Genomic DNA, 18,997 nt, shown 5'->3' with positions numbered 1-18,997 from the left:
AAAAAAATTAAAAAAATTTAAAAATTAAAAAAATTTAAAAATTAAAAAAAATTTTTAAAAATTTAAAATATAGAAAAAAATTAAAAAATAAATAATTTTTTTTAATTTTGTTAAAAAATTGAAACAAATTTTAAAATAAATTTTAAATTTTTTAAAAAATTTAAAAATTTTTTAAAAAATTAAAAAAAAATTTTAAAAAATTTTTTAAATTAAAAAAAAATTATAAGAAAATTTTAAAAAAAATTTAAAAATTTGAAAAGATTAAAAAAATTTAAAAATTTAAAAATTAAAAAAATTATAAAATTTAAAAAATTAAAAAATTAAAAAAATTAAAAAAATTAAAAAAATTAAAAAAATTAAAAAAATTAAAAAAATTAAAAAAATTAAAAAAATTAAAAAAAAATTAAAAAAATTAAAAAAATTAAAAAAATTAAAAAATTAAAAAAATTAAAAAAATTAAAAAAATTAAAAAAATTTAAAAATTTAAAAATTAAAAAAATTAAAAAAATTAAAAAAATTAAAAAACTTAAAAAAATTTAAAAAATTTAAAAATATAGAAAAAAAATTAAAAAATAAATAATTTTTTTTAATTTTGTTAAAAAATTGAAACAAATTTTAAAAAAAAATTTAAATTTTTTAAAAAATTTAAAAATTTTTTAAAAAATTAAAAAAAAAATTTTTAAAAATTTTTAAAATTAAAAAAAAATTATAAGAAAATTTAAAAAAAAAATTAAAAATTTGAAAAAATTAAAAAAATTTTAAAATTTAAAATTAAAAAAATTAAAAAAATTAAAAAAATTTAAAAAATTAAGAAAATTAAAAAAATTAAAAAAATTAAAAAAATTAAAAAAATTAAAAAAAAATTTAAAATTTAAAAATTAAAAAAATTAAAAAAATTAAAAAAATTAAAAAATATAAATAATTTAAAAAAAAATAAAAAGAAATTTAAAAATTAAAAAAAAATTATAAGAAAATTTTAAAAAAATTTTAAAAATTAAAAAAAAATTATAAGAAAATTTAAAAAAAAAATTTAAAAATTTGAAAAAATTAAAAAAAAATTAAACAACATTTTTGAATTAAAAAATAATACTTTTAAAAAAATTAAAAAAATTTTAGAAAAATTTTCAAAAATTAAAAAAAAATTTTTTAAAAAATTAAAAAACATTTTTGAAATAAAAAATAATACTTTTAAAAAAATTTATAAAATTTTAAAAATTAAAAAAAAATTTAAATTAAAAGAATATTTAAAAATTAAAAAAAATATTTAAAAAAATTAAAAATTTTTAAAAATTAAAAAAATTTAAAAAATTAAAAAATATAAATAATTTTAAAAAAAAATAAAAAAAATTTAAAAATTAAAAAAAAAATTTAAAAATTAAAAAATATTTTTTAAAAATTTTAAAAAAATTTTAAAAATTAAAAAAAAATTATAAGAAAATTTAAAAAAAATTATAAGAAAATTTAAAAAAAATTATAAGAAAATTTTAAAAAAATTATAAGAAAATTTTAAAAAATTATAAGAAAATTTAAAAAAAATTAAAAATTTGAAAAAATTAAAAAAAAATTAAAAAACATTTTTGAAATAAATAAATAATACTTTTTAAAAAATTTAAAAAAATTTAGAAAAATTTTCAAAAATTAAAAAAAAATAATAAAAAATTTTAAAAATTAAAAAAAATTTAAAAATTAAAAAAAAAATTTTAAAAATTAAAAAAAAATTTTTAAAAATTTTAAAAATTAAAAAAAAATATAAGAAAATTTAAAAAAAAAATAAAAATTAAAAAATTTTAGAAATTAAAAAATATAGAAAAAAAATTAAAAAATAAATAATTTTTTTTAATTTTGTTAAAAAATTGAAACAAATTTTTAACAAAAAAATTAAAAAATTTAAAAAAAATTTTAAAAAATTTGAAAAATTAAAAAACATTTTTGAAATACAAAAATAATACTTTTAAAAAAATTTAAAAAAAATTTAGAAAAATTTTCAAAAATTAAAAAAAAATTTTAAATTTAATAATTTAAAAAAAAATAAAAAGTTTTAAAAAATTTAAAAAAAATTTTTTTAAAAAATTTAAAAAAAATTAAAAATTAAAAAAAAATATAAGAAAATTTAAAAAAGTTAAAAAAAATTATAAGAAAATTTAAAAAAGTTAAAAAAAATTATAAGAAAATTTTAAAAAAATTTAAAAATTTGAAAAAATTAAAAAAAATTAAAAAAAATTAAAAAAATTTAAAAATTAAAAAATTTAAAAATTAAAAAAATTTTAAAAATTTAAAAATATAGAAAAAAATTAAAAAATAAATAATTTTTTTTAATTTTGTTAAAAAATTGAAACAAATTTTAAAATAAATTTTAAATTTTTTAAAAAATTTAAAAATTTTTTAAAAAATTAAAAAAAAATTTTAAAGAATTTTTTAAATTAAAAAAAATTATAAGAAAATTTTAAAAAAAATTTAAAAATTTGAAAAGATTAAAAAAATTTAAAAATTTAAAAATTAAAAAAATTAAAAAAATTAAAAAATTAAAAAATTAAAAAAATTAAAAAAATTAAAAAAAATTAAAAAAATTAAAAAAATTAAAAAAATTAAAAAAATTAAAAAAATTAAAAAAATTAAAAAAATTAAAAAATTAAAAAAATTAAAAAAATTAAAAAAATTAAAAAAATTAAAAAAATTAAAAAAATTTAAAAAATTTAAAAATTAAAAAAATTAAAAAAATTAAAAAAAATTAAAAAACTTAAAAAAATTAAAAAAATTAAAAAATATAAATAATTTAAAAAAAAATAAAAAAAATTTAAAAATTAAAAAATTTAAAAAAATTTAAAAATATAGAAAAAAAATTAAAAAATAAATAATTTTTTTAATTTTGTTAAAAAATTGAAACAAATTTTAAAAAAAATTTAAATTTTTTAAAAAATTTAAAAATTTTTTAAAAAATTAAAAAAAAAATTTTTTAAAATTTTTAAAAATTAAAAAAAAATTATAAGAAAATTTAAAAAAAAATTAAAAATTTGAAAAAATTAAAAAAATTTTAAAAATTTAAAAATTAAAAAAATTAAAAAAATTAAAAAAATTAAGAAAATTAAAAAAATTAAAAAAATTAAAAAAATTAAAAAATTAAGAAAATTAAAAAAATTAAAAAAATTAAAAAAATTAAAAAAATTAAAAAAAAATTTAAAATTTAAAAATTAAAAAAATTAAAAAAAATTAAAAAAATTAAAAAATATAAATAATTTTAAAAAAAATAAAAGAAATTTAAAAATTAAAAAAAAATTATAAGAAAATTTTAAAAAAATTTTAAAAATTAAAAAAAAATTATAAGAAAATTTAAAAAAAATTTAAAAATTTGAAAAAATTAAAAAAAAATTAAACAACATTTTTGAATTAAAAAATAATACTTTTAAAAAAATTAAAAAAAATTTTAGAAAAATTTTCAAAAATTAAAAAAAAAATTTTTAAAAAATTAAAAAACAATTTAGAAAAATTTTCAAAAATTAAAAAAAAAATTTTTAAAAATTAAAAAACATTTTTGAAATAAAAATAATACTTTTAAAAAAATTTATAAAATTTTAAAAATTAAAAAAAAAATTTTAATTAAAAGAATATTTAAAAATTAAAAAACATATTTTGAAAAATTAAAAAATTTAAAAAATTAAAAAAATTTAAAAAATTAAAAAATATAAATAATTTTAAAAAAAAATAAAAAAAATTTAAAAATTAAAAAAAAATTTAAAAATTAAAAATATTTTTTAAAAATTTTAAAAAAATTTTAAAAATTAAAAAAAAATTATAAGAAAATTTAAAAAAAATTATAAGAAAATTTAAAAAAAATTATAAGAAAATTTTAAAAAAATTATAAGAAAATTTAAAAAAAATTAAAAATTTGAAAAAATTAAAAAAAATTAAAAAACATTTTTGAAATAAATAAATAATACTTTTAAAAAATTTTTTAAAAATTTAGAAAAATTTTCAAAAATTAAAAAAAATTTAGAAAAATTTTCAAAAATTAAAAAAAAATAATAAAAAATTTTAAAAATTAAAAAAAAATTTAAAAATTAAAAAAAAAAATTTTAAAAATTAAAAAAAAAATTTTTTAAAATTTTAAAAATTAAAAAAAAATATAAGAAAATTTAAAAAAAAATAAAAATTAAAAAATTTTAGAAATTAAAAAATATAGAAAAAAAATTAAAAAATAAATAATTTTTTTTAATTTTGTTAAAAAATTGAAACAAATTTTTAACAAAAAAATTAAAAAATTTAAATAAAATTTTAAAAAATTTAAAAATTAAAAAACATTTTTGAAATACAAAAATAATACTTTTAAAAAATTTTAAAAAAATTTAGAAAAATTTTCAAAAATTAAAAAAAAAATTTTAAATTTAATAATTTAAAAAAAAATAAAAAGTTTTAAAAAAATTTTAAAAAAATTTTTTTAAAAAATTTAAAAAAAAATTAAAAATTAAAAAAAAATTTAAGAAAATTTAAAAAAGTTAAAAAAAATTATAAGAAAATTTAAAAAAGTTAAAAAAAATTATAAGAAAATTTTAAAAAAATTTTAAAATTTGAAAAAATTAAAAAAATTAAAAAAATTAAAAAAATTTAAAAATTAAAAAAATTTAAAAATTAAAAAAATTTTAAAAATTTAAAAATATAGAAAAAATTAAAAAATAAATAATTTTTTTTAATTTTGTTAAAAAATTGAAACAAATTTTAAAATAAATTTTAAATTTTTTAAAAAATTTAAAAATTTTTAAAAAATTAAAAAAAATTTAAAAATTTTTTAAATTAAAAAAAAAATTTTTAAAAAATTAAAAAACATTTTTGAAATAAAAATAATACTTTTAAAAAAAATTTATAAAATTTTAAAAATTAAAAAAAAAATTTTAATTAAAAGAATATTTAAAAATTAAAAAACATATTTTGAAAAATTAAAAAATTTAAAAATTAAAAAAATTTAAAAAATTAAAAAATATAAATAATTTTAAAAAAAAATAAAAAAAATTTAAAAATTAAAAAAAAAATTTAAAAATTAAAAAATATTTTTTAAAAATTTTAAAAAAATTTTAAAAATTAAAAAAAAATTATAAGAAAATTTAAAAAAAATTATAAGAAAATTTAAAAAAAATTATAAGAAAATTTTAAAAAAATTATAAGAAAATTTAAAAAAAATTAAAAATTTGAAAAAATTAAAAAAAAAATTAAAAAACATTTTTGAAATAAATAAATAATACTTTTAAAAAATTTTTTAAAAATTTAGAAAAATTTTCAAAAATTAAAAAAAATTTAGAAAAATTTTCAAAAATTAAAAAAAATAATAAAAAATTTTAAAAATTAAAAAAAAATTTAAAAATTAAAAAAAAAATTTTAAAAATTAAAAAAAAAATTTTTTAAAATTTTAAAAATTAAAAAAAAATATAAGAAAATTTAAAAAAAAATAAAAATTAAAAAATTTTAGAAATTAAAAAATATAGAAAAAAAATTAAAAAATAAATAATTTTTTTTAATTTTGTTAAAAAATTGAAACAAATTTTTAACAAAAAAATTAAAAAATTTAAATAAAATTTTAAAAAAATTTAAAAATTAAAAAACATTTTTGAAATACAAAAATAATACTTTTAAAAAAATTTTAAAAAAATTTAGAAAAATTTTCAAAAATTAAAAAAAAAATTTTAAATTTAATAATTTAAAAAAAAATAAAAAGTTTTAAAAAAATTTTAAAAAAATTTTTTTAAAAATTTAAAAAAAAATTAAAAATTAAAAAAAAATTTAAGAAAATTTAAAAAAGTTAAAAAAAATTATAAGAAAATTTAAAAAAGTTAAAAAAAATTATAAGAAAATTTTAAAAAAATTTTAAAATTTGAAAAAATTAAAAAAATTAAAAAAATTAAAAAAATTTAAAAATTAAAAAAATTTAAAAATTAAAAAAATTTTAAAAATTTAAAAATATAGAAAAAAATTAAAAAATAAATAATTTTTTTTAATTTTGTTAAAAAATTGAAACAAATTTTAAAATAAATTTTAAATTTTTTAAAAAATTTAAAAATTTTTTAAAAAATTAAAAAAAAATTTAAAAAATTTTTTAAATTAAAAAAAAATTATAAGAAAAATTTTAAAAAAAATTTAAAAATTTGAAAAGATTAAAAAAATTTAAAAATTTAAAAATTAAAAAAATTAAAAAAATTAAACAAATTAAAAAAAATTAAAAAAATTAAACAAATTAAAAAATTAAAAAATTAAAAAAATTAAAAAAATTAAAAAAATTAAAAAAATTAAAAAAATTAAAAAAATTTAAAAAATTAAGAAAATTAAAAAAATTAAAAAAATTAAAAAAATTAAAAAAATTAAAAAAATTAAAAAAATTAAAAAAATTAAAAAAATTTAAAAAATTTAAAATTAAAAAAATTAAAAAAATTAAAAAAATTAAAAAACTTAAAAAAATTAAAAAAATTAAAAAAATATAAATAATTTAAAAAAAAATAAAAAAAATTTAAAAATTAAAAAAATTTAAAAAATTTAAAAATATAGAAAAAAAATTAAAAAATAAATAATTTTTTTTAATTTTGTTAAAAAATTGAAACAAATTTTAAAAAAAATTTTAAATTTTTTAAAAAATTTAAAAATTTTTTAAAAAATTAAAAAAAAAATTTTTTAAAATTTTTAAAATTAAAAAAAAATTATAAGAAAATTTTAAAAAAAATTAAAAATTTGAAAAAATTAAAAAAATTTTAAAAATTTAAAAATTAAAAAAATTAAAAAAATTAAAAAAAATTAAAAAAATTAAAAAAATTAAGAAAATTAAAAAAATTAAAAAAATTAAAAAAATTAAAAAAATTAAAAAAAATTTTAAAATTTAAAAATTAAAAAAATTAAAAAAATTAAAAAAATTAAAAAATATAAATAATTTAAAAAAAATAAAAAGAAATTTAAAAATTAAAAAAAAATTATAAGAAAATTTTAAAAAATTTTAAAAATTAAAAAAAAATTATAAGAAAATTTAAAAAAAAATTTAAAAATTTGAAAAAATTAAAAAAAATTAAACAACATTTTTGAATTAAAAAATAATACTTTTAAAAAAATTTAAAAAAATTTTAGAAAAATTTTCAAAAATTAAAAAAAAAATTTTTAAAAAATTAAAAAACATTTTAGAAAAATTTTCAAAAATTAAAAAAAAAATTTTTAAAAAATTAAAAAACATTTTTGAAATAAAAAATAATACTTTTAAAAAAATTTATAAAATTTTAAAAATTAAAAAAAAATTTTAAATTAAAAGAATATTTAAAAATTAAAAAAAATATTTAAAAAAATTAAAAAATTTTAAAAATTAAAAAAATTTTAAAAATTAAAAAATATAAATAATTTAAAAAAAAAAATTTAAAAATTAAAAAAAAAATTTAAAAATTAAAAAATATTTTTTAAAAATTTTAAAAAAATTTTAAAAATTAAAAAAAAATTATAAGAAAATTTTAAAAAAATTATAAGAAAATTTAAAAAAAATTATAAGAAAATTTTAAAAAAATTATAAGAAAATTTTAAAAAAATTATAAGAAAATTTAAAAAAAATTAAAAATTTGAAAAAATTAAAAAAAAATTAAAAAACATTTTTGAAATAAATAAATAATACTTTTAAAAAAAATTTTAAAAATTTAGAAAAATTTTCAAAAATTAAAAAAAAATAATAAAAAATTTTAAAAATTAAAAAAAAATTTAAAAATTAAAAAAAAAATTTTAAAAATTAAAAAAAAAATTTTTAAAATTTTAAAAATTAAAAAAAATATAAGAAAATTTAAAAAAAATAAAAATTAAAAAATTTTAGAAATTAAAAAATATAGAAAAAAATTAAAAAATAAATAATTTTTTTAATTTTGTTAAGAATTGAAACAAATTTTAAAAAAAAAATTTAAAAATTTTTTAAAAAAATTAAATAATAATAAAGCAAAGAAAGTTTTAAAATTTTTTTAAAAAATTTTAAAAAATTAAAAAAAAAAATTTAAAAAAAATTTAAAAATTAAAAAAAATTATAAGAAAATTTAAAAAAAAATTAAAAATTAAAAAAAAAATTTAACAATTAAAAAAAATTTTTTTTACAAATTTAAAAAAATTTTAAAAAAAAATTTTAAGAAATTTTTAAAAAAATTTTAAAATTAAAAAAAAATTATAAGAAAAATTAAAAAAAAAATTAAAAATTTGAAAAAATTATAAAAAAAATTAAAAAACATTTTTGAAATAAAAAAATAATAATTTTAAAAAAAAATTTTAAAATTTTAGAAAAGTTTTCAAAAATTAAAAAAAAAATTATAAGAAAATTTAAAAAAAAATTAAAAATTTAAAAAAATTTAAAAAAAATTAAAAAACATTTTTGAAATAAAAAAATAATACTTTTAAAAAATTTTTTAAAAATTTAGAAAAATTTTCAAAAATTAAAAAAAAAATTTTAAAAAATTTTAAAATTTAAAAAAAAATATAAGAAAATTTAAAAAAAAATTAAAAATTAAAAAATTTTAGAAATTAAAAAATATAGAAAAAAAATTAAAAAATAAATAATTTTTTTTAATTTTGATAAAAAATTGAAACAAATTTTTAACAAAAAATTAAAAAAATTTAAAGAAAAATTTAAAAAAATTTTAAAAATTAAAAAACATTTTGAAATAAAAAAATAATACTTTTAAAAAAATTTTAAAAAAACATTAGAAAAATTTTCAAAAATTAAAAAAAAAAATTTAAATTTAATAAATTAAAAAAAAAATTTTTTAAAAAATTTAAAAAAAATTTAAAAATTTGAAAAAATTAAAAAAATTTTTAAAATTTTAAAATTAAAAAAATTAAAAAAATTTTAAAAATTAAAAAAATTTTAAAAATTAAAAAAATTTTAAAAATTTTAAAAATTTAAAAATTAAAAAAATTAAAAAAATTTTAAAAATTTTAAAAATTAAAAAATATAAATAATTTTAAAAAAAATAAAAAGAAATTTAAAAATTAAAAAAAAATTAAAATAAAAATTTTTAAAAAAATTTAAAATTAAAAAAAAAATTATAAGAAAATTTTAAAAAAAATTTAAAAATTTGAAAAAATTAAAAAAAATTAAAATACATTTTTGAAATAAAAAAATAATACTTTTAAAAAATTAAAAAAAATTTTAGAAAAATTTTCAAAAATTAAAAAAAAAATTTTTTAAAGTTTAAAAAATTTAAAAAAAATTTAAAAATTAAAAAAAATTTTAAAGATTAAAAAAAATTTTAAAAGTTATAAAAAATTTAAAAATTAAAAAAAAATTTAAATTAAAAAAATTAAAAAATATAAATAATTTAAATAAAATAAAAAATAAAATTTTAAATTAAAAAAAAATTAAAATAAAAATTAAAATTTTTTTTTTAAAATTTAAAAAAAAAATTTTAAAAAATTTTAAAAAATTTTAGAAATTAAAAAAAATATAAGAAAATTTAAAAAAAAATTGAAAAATTTGAAAAAAATTAAAAAAAATTAAAAAACATTTTTGAAAAAAAAATAATACTTTTTAAAAAATTAAAAAAAAATTTAGAAAAATTTTCAAAAATTAAAAAAAAAATAAAAAAAAATTAAAAATTAAAAAAATTTTAAAAATTAAAAAATATAGAAAAAAAATTAAAAAATAAATAATTTTTTTTAATTTTGTGTCACGTGCCGGGTGAGGTCTTTTGGGAACGATGACATTAGGAAAGGAGAAAGACAGGCGCGAATCTAAAATCCAGCACTCTGAGATTTTTGGGGGAAGACCAGGCGCGAATATTAAATCCGTCACACTGAGGGTTTGAAAGGAATTCAGGCGCGAATCTATAATCCAGCACACTAATCGTTTTACAGGGAGGAACGCCAGGCGCGAATCTATAATCCAGCACACTAGTCGACCAGGGAAGTTTAAAGGCTAGAGCGTATTTGGGGAACACCCGTTAGCACTTTGTTTTGGTTTACGTAATATCAGATTTACCGTTGCATAGGCACAAAAAGTTTCCTCGTAATATTTCTTGAGAAATTCGTCTATACGTGCAGCTATGCAAGGGAATGTTAGTAAACACTGTCACTGTTCTCGAGTTCGCGATCCGCGATCAGCTGTTTCGCCGACTCGTTGGTTTGTATCTTAGTACGTTCGTAACTAATGGTTGAACACAAATAACTTGAAGCAAGATTTTAAACAAAGCGATTTATTAACTTCGTTAATCGGTTATTATAATCGTGCGAGGGGGCTTTTAGCATTGGCACAATATTTGTAATATGGTTATAACATTTAATATATATATATATGGACATGAGATACAATATAAGTCGTTTAATAATGATCGTTAATAATAATAATATGATAAGATTGCGATAAGCAGTTATAATAGAATAGTAAGATTGCGATAAGCAGTTATAAACGAAATAATTGAATAGTACGATTGCGATAAGCAGTTATAAACAAAATAATAGAATAGTATGGTATGGTGGTGATATGCACAATAATATTAAGTAATATAAATGGCTTACGGTGATCGTCGAACACTGAGTTTAATATTAACACTTTTAAGATATACTTTTCAAGTAAGCCTTCTACCGAAGAGGTTTCTGTCGAAGAAAGAGAACTCGGCCTGTCAGGACCTCATATTTATGTACTTTCACAGGAGTATTGTGGGGTACGCGCGGTAAAGACCTTGACACATTTCGGTTTAAGACGCAGTAGGACTTCCGGGGTTTTTACAAACGGTACGTCTATTAATAGACGTATTTATGTCACGTACGCCAAATATACGTCGCAATTAGGTTTCTGGGGTTTTTATGACTGCGAAAAGAGATACTCAACTCATCGAATGGATTTCGGGTGTTTTACGGGAAAGGGGTTATTAGAGTGGCTTGGACTTCATGAGTCGTAAAGAGGGGGTTGAGACTTGGTCTCGATTTAAGAGGGATTTGTAATGAGGGACTTGTTTGAATTTGTTTTTGGAGGGAATGATTCGTGCCTTGTAAGACGAATAGGCGAAGAGGGTTTTGAAACGATCATCTCGTGATGGGGACCGCTAAGGTACATCAGCGAGGTGGAGGTTTGTATTGATCATCCTGTGTTGTTGACCGCTAAGGTGCAACATCAAGGTGATCGGTGATTGAGGAGATGGGGTAGGAGTTGAGTTTGATAGACTTTAGTGGAGTGATTTTGAGGTTTACTAGTGGAATTGGGAATAGGAAACGCGCGAAAAATCGTGGGACGTTACACCTCCCCCCTTATATGAAGAAATGATTACATTTCTTAACACAGGGTACGGGTGTCTTGAAATGCGGAGGAAAAGAAAAATAAAATAAAATGTACCGTTTTGGAAAAAATAAAAATAAAATGATTTGGAAATAATAAAATAAAATAAAATATATAGCCTATTTGGCGTAAAAGAAAAGTAAAATAAAAGATGAGAATAATAATAATAGAAAATATAAATGAATTGATTGTATTAGGAAAAAAAAACATTTACTTATACTTAAAAATAATATGTATATATATATATATATATATATATATATATGTATATAAAAGAAATAGAAAATAAGGAATATTTACAAGGAAGGATGTACAAGGAAGGATAGGATTAAGGAAAGGAATTTTGGAAGGATTAGTATGGAGGAAAGGAATATTCGAGGGTTGAGTAGGAGGGGTCGTCCAGGATGAACGTGAGGTCGTAACCACTCTGATAGAGGTCATCGAACCATTTTAAAAATTCGGGCGTCAGCTCTGTGTGGTCTGGGACCTTAGTCGCTGACCCCGTATTCAAAATCTCCACGACACCTGGGGGTGGAGGGATGACGGAGGGAACTTGGGAGGTGGAAGGTTGAGGAGAGGGTTGGAATTGAACGGGAGGGGGGAGTCGTCTATTGTAATTGTCTCTGTTGTGGACGCTGCCTCCCTGATGACGATGTTCGATGTCACCTTCGGGAGAAGATGTGAGGCGCTCCCTTCCTCCTTCATGGCCCTCTGGCGCAGCCACTGTATATGGGAGAGCTTTCTCTTGAGGCCTCCCCCATGGGTCCTAGGCCCACTGGGTTTATGGGCCCTTTTATGAGGCATGGTGCGATCTAAGAAACGAGGTGATTTAATGTTCTTTTCTCTATAATTTATGATTAGGGTCAACCGGGGTTTTCGCGTATTTGACCAAGACGCGCCTTATTCGCGTGTATAATTTTTGTTTTCCCTTTCCATGATATTTTTAAATTCTGAGAGGGGATTACCTCTAATATCGTGTGAGGGCCAGAGTATTGATCTCCGAATTTTCCCTTTCGGGGTTCTATTAATACGAAAATCGAGTCGCCCGGTTTAAAGGTCTTCTCGCTTATGTGTCTATCGTAGTACTTTTTATAACGGAGTTTTGATTGATTTAACTTTTCTGCTGCAGCGGTTTGCAGTTCTTGCATCCTTATGTTTAATTTCGAGAGGTATTGACTATAAGTTTCATTTTCAAAGTCTTCGGGCATTCTTTTCCGACTGGGTACCCGGGCTATTTTACCGAACACTAATTCATGTGGAGTGTATCCAGTGCCCTCGTGGACGCTGGTATTATAAGAGAACGCGGCCATGTCGGTCCATTCGTCCCAGTCACTGTATCTACGGATAAACATTTTCAAATATTCTGTTAGGACAAGGTGCGATCGCTCTAGAGAGCCGTTAGTCTGTGGGTGAAAAGCTGTGGTTCGAAATTGTTCAATTTTAAATTTTTGCGCGATAGTTTTCATGAGTTTACCAGTAAAATTAGCTCCTTGGTCAGTGAGGATGGCTCTGGGAGCTCCGAATTGACAGATAAACTTTCTTATAAATGCATCTGCAATTTTTTCCGACGTCGATTGTTTGAGTGGTTCACACACGAAATATTTAGTTAATAAATCTTGCATGGTTAATATGTAGGTATTTCCTTCTCTCGTGGTGGGTAACGGTCCTACTATATCTAAGGCTATTTTATCAAAGGCGCGTCCAGGCGTGTCTGTAAGGATCATTGGTTGCCTGGTTTTAACACGAACGAGTTTCTTCCGCATACAGTCTTCGCATTTTCGAATATAATCTTCAACGGCTTTCTTCATTCCTTTCCAGAAATAGTGGTGTCTAATTCGGTTATAGGTTCTTGTTACTCCTTTATGTCCAGCTAAAGCTGACGCGTGATTTTCCGTAATAATGCTTTGTCTCTTTGATTCTTCGGGGATCTGAACTATTTGTAGGCATATTGTGACCTCGATGTCTTCCTCGTCGACGGTTTCGAGAATGTCCATAATAATATCTTGCCAACATAGCTGATCAATGTTTGTCGTTTTGGCAATACTGAATGAATATATAGTTAACTCACGTACTACATCCCTAAGAGAAGAAAGGGCTGTTCTCCAATTTGTCGTGGTTAGGGGAATATTTTGTGTTTCCTTGGTAACTAACCCTACGAGAATTTGTCCCTTTTTATATGACACATGAGCCCTGCCCAGAGTGAGTTCGTTTGCTATTGTCAGTTCTCCTGCTTCTTGTAACTGTTTAGCTCCTTCGTCGCAAGGTTTCCCATCGGCACTCAAAAGGAAGACGAGCGTTTCTTTACGTAGGGACAATGGGTCGCGACTGATGGACGGTACTATTCTGATTCCTCGGTCTGGGTCAGCTTCGTATTCTGCATCATGGGAATCGTCTTGCTCAATTATTGATAAATCCGAGTCGGATGTTGACTCGTCTGATATGTTCGATTCCACTTCGGAATCGGGATCCGATTGTATCTGGGGAACTGGGGACTGCGGAGGCGAAATATGTTCGTAAGGGGTGGTTATTTGTTCCCCTTCATTTTCCTGATTCTCTTCTTCGACGCTACTCATTGGTTCTGATAAATTTTCTTTTGTGGATTCTACTGCAGATGTTGGACCTTTTCGTACCTTCCGGTGAGGCTGCATCCGCGTAGGTTTCGTCCTTAGATGGGGTTTACTTGTGGGTTCTGAAGCAGAGGTGGATGGTCGGGAACCCCGAGGTCTTCCAGGACCTCGTGTAGGTGGGGTTTTAGTTTCTTTAGTAGTCCGAGGTTTTTTGGTATCTGGTGTGGGCCAGTCCACCCAGTCTTCGTCGGCTTCTTCTCGTGGCCGTATTGGCGATGCCTCCACTGTAGGGGGATTACGAGATAGAGCGTCGGCAAGTTTGTTGCTTTTCCCCGGTTGGTATCGAATTTCGTATTCATACTCAGCTAATTTTAAACGCCACCTAACGAGGCGTGACGTTGGATCTTTTACTCTATGTAACCAGATTAGTGGTTGATGGTCGGTAAATAAAATAAATTTCCTTCCGTATAGATAAGGTCGGAAGTGCCTAACGCAATATACGATGGCTAAAAGTTCCTTCTCTATGGTTGCGTAATTTATTTCTGCTTTATTTAGGAGGCGAGAGGCGTAAGCGATCGGTAACTCTTTTCCATCTATAGTCTGACTCAATATCCCTCCTATAGCGTAGTCAGAAGCATCTGTAGTGACGTGAAATTCCAGGTCAAAATTCGGGTATTGCAGGATAGGTTCTTTCTGCAATGCTAGTCTTAAGTGGTCAAAAGCCGTTTTCTGGGACGGTCCCCACTCAAATATTGTGTCTTTCTTCAATAGTTGGGTTAACGGACGAGCTATTTTAGAAAAGTCTGGGATAAATTTCCTATAATATCCGGTTAAACCAAGGAATTGTTTGATTCCTTTAGGTGTATTTGTTGCCGGGTAGTTTCGGACGGCTTCAATTTTTCCTGGATCAGGTTTTACTCCTTGTTCTGTAATTATGTGACCCAAATATGCGACTTCTTTGTGTAGAAATTTACATTTCGAAGGCTGAAGTTTAAGATTCGCCTCTCTTAGGCGTTGAGCAAGTTTTTTAAATTTTATTAAATGTTCTGTAAGGGAACTCGCGTAAAGGACAATATCGTCCAGATATACGAACATTTCTGTGCCTTGGAGTCCCGTGAGCGTGTGATCCATTAAACGTTGGAAGGTAGCTGGTGCATTACAAAGTCCAAATGGCATTCTAACAAACTCATAATGTCCATGAGGTGTAGAAAAGGCCGTTTTAGGCGCATCTTCCGGTTTCATAGGGATTTGGTGAAATCCGGAAGCTAGGTCGAATACGGAAAAGTATTTTGCTCCTCCTAATTGGTCTAGTATTTCGTTAATGTTTGGAAGTGGGTATGCGTCAGGAACGGTTTTTCCGTTTAAATCCCTGAAGTCAATTACCATTCTCCACAAGAGTTCCCCATTGGGTCCTGGTTTTTTAGAGACGATCCAAATAGGTGAATTATAGGGTGATAATGACGGTTTTATAATGTCGTTAGTTAGTAAATTCTTTATTTGCTTGTCTATTTCCTTCTTATGTACAGGAGGGAAGCGATATTGTTTAGTATTTACTGGCACTGGGTCCATTGTCTGGATCCCATGCTGGATAGCGTTTGTGTGGCCTAACTTCTCATCTGGTAGATGGAAGAGGTCATGGTATTTATATAAAATTCTTTGGACATGAAGTTTTTCCTCCGGATTCATGTGTTCCGTTGAAATTAGTTTGAGCACTCGTTCCATTCTTGTTGCGGTTTGTTCAGAAATTATCGATACCTCACCCGACGCAATAGTAAGAGACTCACGGAAATTTGGGTAGACGGTTGATCTGGCATAATGCACAGGGGGTGAGAGTGAGTGCACTTTCGTGGGTGCCTCGATTTGGTGGATCGACAGATCCTGGGGTAAGAGGGACTTGTATGAATTTAGGGCGGGGATAGGAGTGACGCATTTAGACGTCATAATCTCTTTTGTTCGTCTTTGTTTGGGTTCTGGAATCACAATTTCAAATTCTTCCAATTCAACAGTAGGTGTTGTGATCGTTATGTCCATTTCATTAGAATTTATTATTTGTAAGTACGCTTTGCCGTCTCGATTACGGACAAGAGCGTTACCAGCGTGAATCCCAGTGCCTAAGTCTAACCGGGGTACATACCCTTCCTTTATATTCGAATTTAATATATTAATAAAGGAAACGGTTTTTGATCTAGCAGGTAGCATGACTTGGTTATTATTCACGAAAGGAATGGAGTTTCCTTGGAAGTCCAACTCCCTCTTGGAATAGTGTATCGAGACATTCTGTTTTATAAAGAATTCCGTGCCTAATATTCCTTGCGGCTTAATTGGGAAGTCGTTTTCGACTACGTGGAACGTGACGTTATCGCCCAAAAGGGTTATCCTTACTGTGCCAAGCGTGGTGACAGGGCCTGGAGAGATGCCTTTGAGTATTAATCGATTTTCCGTGTTTATCTCTTGTGGTAGCTTTACAGCTTGAATTTTCAATAAGTTCACCTGTGACCCAGTATCAATCATTAATTCAGGTGTAGTTTCGAAGTCGGGGGAGGAAATCATCACAGACGGAGCTTCATCGGCAGTGGTTAACCATGCTGTTGCGATTCTAGTTTCGATATTCCCGGTTCCGTTTGTATTTCTATTGGACGCGCTGCTGCTTGGCCCGTTCCACGGTACGCCTCCATAGTTGACCGTAGGGGCAGAGCGTTTCCCGAGTGACGTTCTTGGAAGGTTCCAGGATTTCTCTCATTGCGATTGAATAAGCGTTTTCTACATTCTGAGATTAAATGTCCGGGCTTTTTGCAATACGCACAGATCCGCAATTCTGTAGGTCTTGAGGGAGGAGGTCGAGTTTTGTCCCAGTAAGGGAGCAGAGGATTGGGTGCCGGGTTTCCATATCCTACAACGCGGTTTGGAGGGTATCTCTCGAAGGGTTGTGAAACTATATTTTGATTGCCTCGGCAGGACCGTGCGTCGTGTCCTGTCTTATTGCAGAGTTGGCACGTTAATTTCGGGGCCTTTTGTTCTGAAAACCTTTGACGATCCCTGTCAATCTTCTTATCCACGAGTACAGCTAGCTCAAAAGCTTCATCGAGCGTTTCGAAATTATGTTGGAATAATCTTGTTCGTATATGGGGAGGAAGGCCATCTACAAATGAGTCTAACGTCAAACGATCTAGGTCCTCAGGGTGATTCCGTACGAAATCGCGATAATATTCTCTGTCCTCTTCCAAAATAGCGAATCGGAGATCCTTAACACGCGAGATGTATTCTAGTACGTGTTCGTTATTTCCTTTAATAATATTAGCAAGTTCCCCACGATAATGGTCCGAAGTTTTGGCAGGGGAGAAAGTGCGTTTAAGTTGTTTAATTAAATCATTTACAGAGTCAAAAACCCTATCCTCAACGGCCAAACAGGCGTGGTCCTGCAGTTTATTGCGTAACAACCTCGCCAGCTGGGGTTCAGCCTGCGGGGGAACCAGAGCTTTAGCCCTATTGCAGGCTCTCGCGAATTGCACCACTGGTATATTATGTCCGTTAAAGTTAGGGACCGTTTCTATGGCGTCTTTTAACGTGATCTGGGGTGTTGGATCCTGGTTCGGAATATAGTTACGATTCATTGCCTCAGGAACGTTATTATAATTTGGCACCGGTTTTCTATCGAAACGGGAGGAACCTGGAGTAGTAAAATTGTTTGCCGTTGGCGGGGGTGCAAGAAGTTTTTCCATAATTTCGCGGATGGCTTGAATTTGACCGGAAAGACCTTCCAACGCGGGGCCATCTGAACCGGCGGCCACGCCCGAACGCGTGTTGGTTTTCGGGTTTATAACATAACTCGCGTACAAGCTCTCAATTTCATCTTGTTTTTCCCGCAATAATTGCACCCGTTCCATTAATTCGGCGGTTGCGGTGTCTACAGCTTTAGTGGAAGGGCCTGCGTCTTGGTCCACCACGCAAGAATCGTCGGTTTCCCCGTACACGGACATGTTTGATTTCTTCCGAAAAAGTTTTGGGTTTTCTTAATTTGGGCGTACGGTAGCTGTTATTCAAAGCCTACCGTGCTCTCTACCCGGGTAGTTAATATCGAATCTGTTATGATTTTTACTTATTTGACGGTAATGCTCTGTACACACGGTACGTAACTTGAACAAGAGGTTTTTGCAACGGGGGCATTCAGGGAATATATCGTTAGGTTGGTGGTAGTGCACTTGATATATCTCATCCACTTCCACCGTGTTTGAATTAAAACAATTTAGGCAAAATTTTACGCCTTCCGTGGTCGTTGCTACGCCCCCCGTAACACAGATTAATGCGTTTGAATCTGACAAAACGCCCTGCAGCCTGCGGCTTCGGTAATATAACGTGTTTTGACGTTGACGCGAATCGCGCATGTTAGGTATCAATGTATTATGTCTCGTCAGGCAGTTTATTTAGATTTCGTAGGTAAATGTTTCCTAAGTGATTCAGACTTGGTTTGAAAGAAAGTACCACCGTGTGCACACGACACAATTGGTTGCGGGACGCGTTTGTAATAAAACTGTATTGCACCGAGGGCAATTAGGGAATGTATAAGGCGTATGTAAGAAATGAATTTGATACGTTATCACCGTATTTGATGGATCTAGTTGGGAGCAATTTAAGCAAATTTCGTCGTCTTCTTTATTTGCTACTATGGTCCCGGAAACACAGACCATCCACTGTATAGATGCCGTCAAATTTTGTAATTGGCGGCTCCTGTAGGCTGGTTTCCACGGACTAACGTATTCTGTATACATGCTAAATAGGCAATTGTGGGTACCGTATGTTAGGGAATTTATTCCTATTAACAGTTGACGGATCCCACCGCTGTCACCAAAATTATGTCACGTCCCGGGTGAGGTCTTTTGGGAACGATGACATTAGGAAAGGAGAAAGACAGGCGCGAATCTAAAATCCAGCACTCTGAGATTTTTGGGGGAAGACCAGGCGCGAATATTAAATCCGTCACACTGAGGGTTTGAAAGGAATTCAGGCGCGAATCTATAATCCAGCACACTGAGGGTTTGGAAGGAGAGGAACGTCAGGCGCGAATCTTGAATCCAGCACACTGAGGGTTTTGAAGGAGAGGAACGTCAGGCGCGAATCTTGAATCCAGCACACTGAGGATTTTGAAGGAATTCAGGCGCGAATCTATAATCCAGCACAC

General features: G+C 22.5%; 1 long non-coding RNA gene across 1 annotated transcript; it reads left to right on the top strand.

The window, feature by feature from the left end:
* Positions 1 to 10,765: 10,765 nt before the first annotated feature.
* Positions 10,766 to 11,365, top strand: LOC143378265 (uncharacterized). Its single transcript, XR_013088008.1, has 2 exons — positions 10,766 to 11,029; positions 11,085 to 11,365. It is a non-coding gene; the product is annotated as an uncharacterized LOC143378265 (long non-coding RNA).
* Positions 11,366 to 18,997: the final 7,632 nt, after the last annotated feature.

This window comes from Andrena cerasifolii, unplaced genomic scaffold, assembly GCF_050908995.1.
Source record: "Andrena cerasifolii isolate SP2316 unplaced genomic scaffold, iyAndCera1_principal scaffold1906, whole genome shotgun sequence".
Taxonomy (NCBI): domain Eukaryota; kingdom Metazoa; phylum Arthropoda; class Insecta; order Hymenoptera; family Andrenidae; genus Andrena; species Andrena cerasifolii.
Note: the sequence above shows the minus strand (reverse complement) of the source record. Positions and strands in the feature narration are given on the sequence as shown.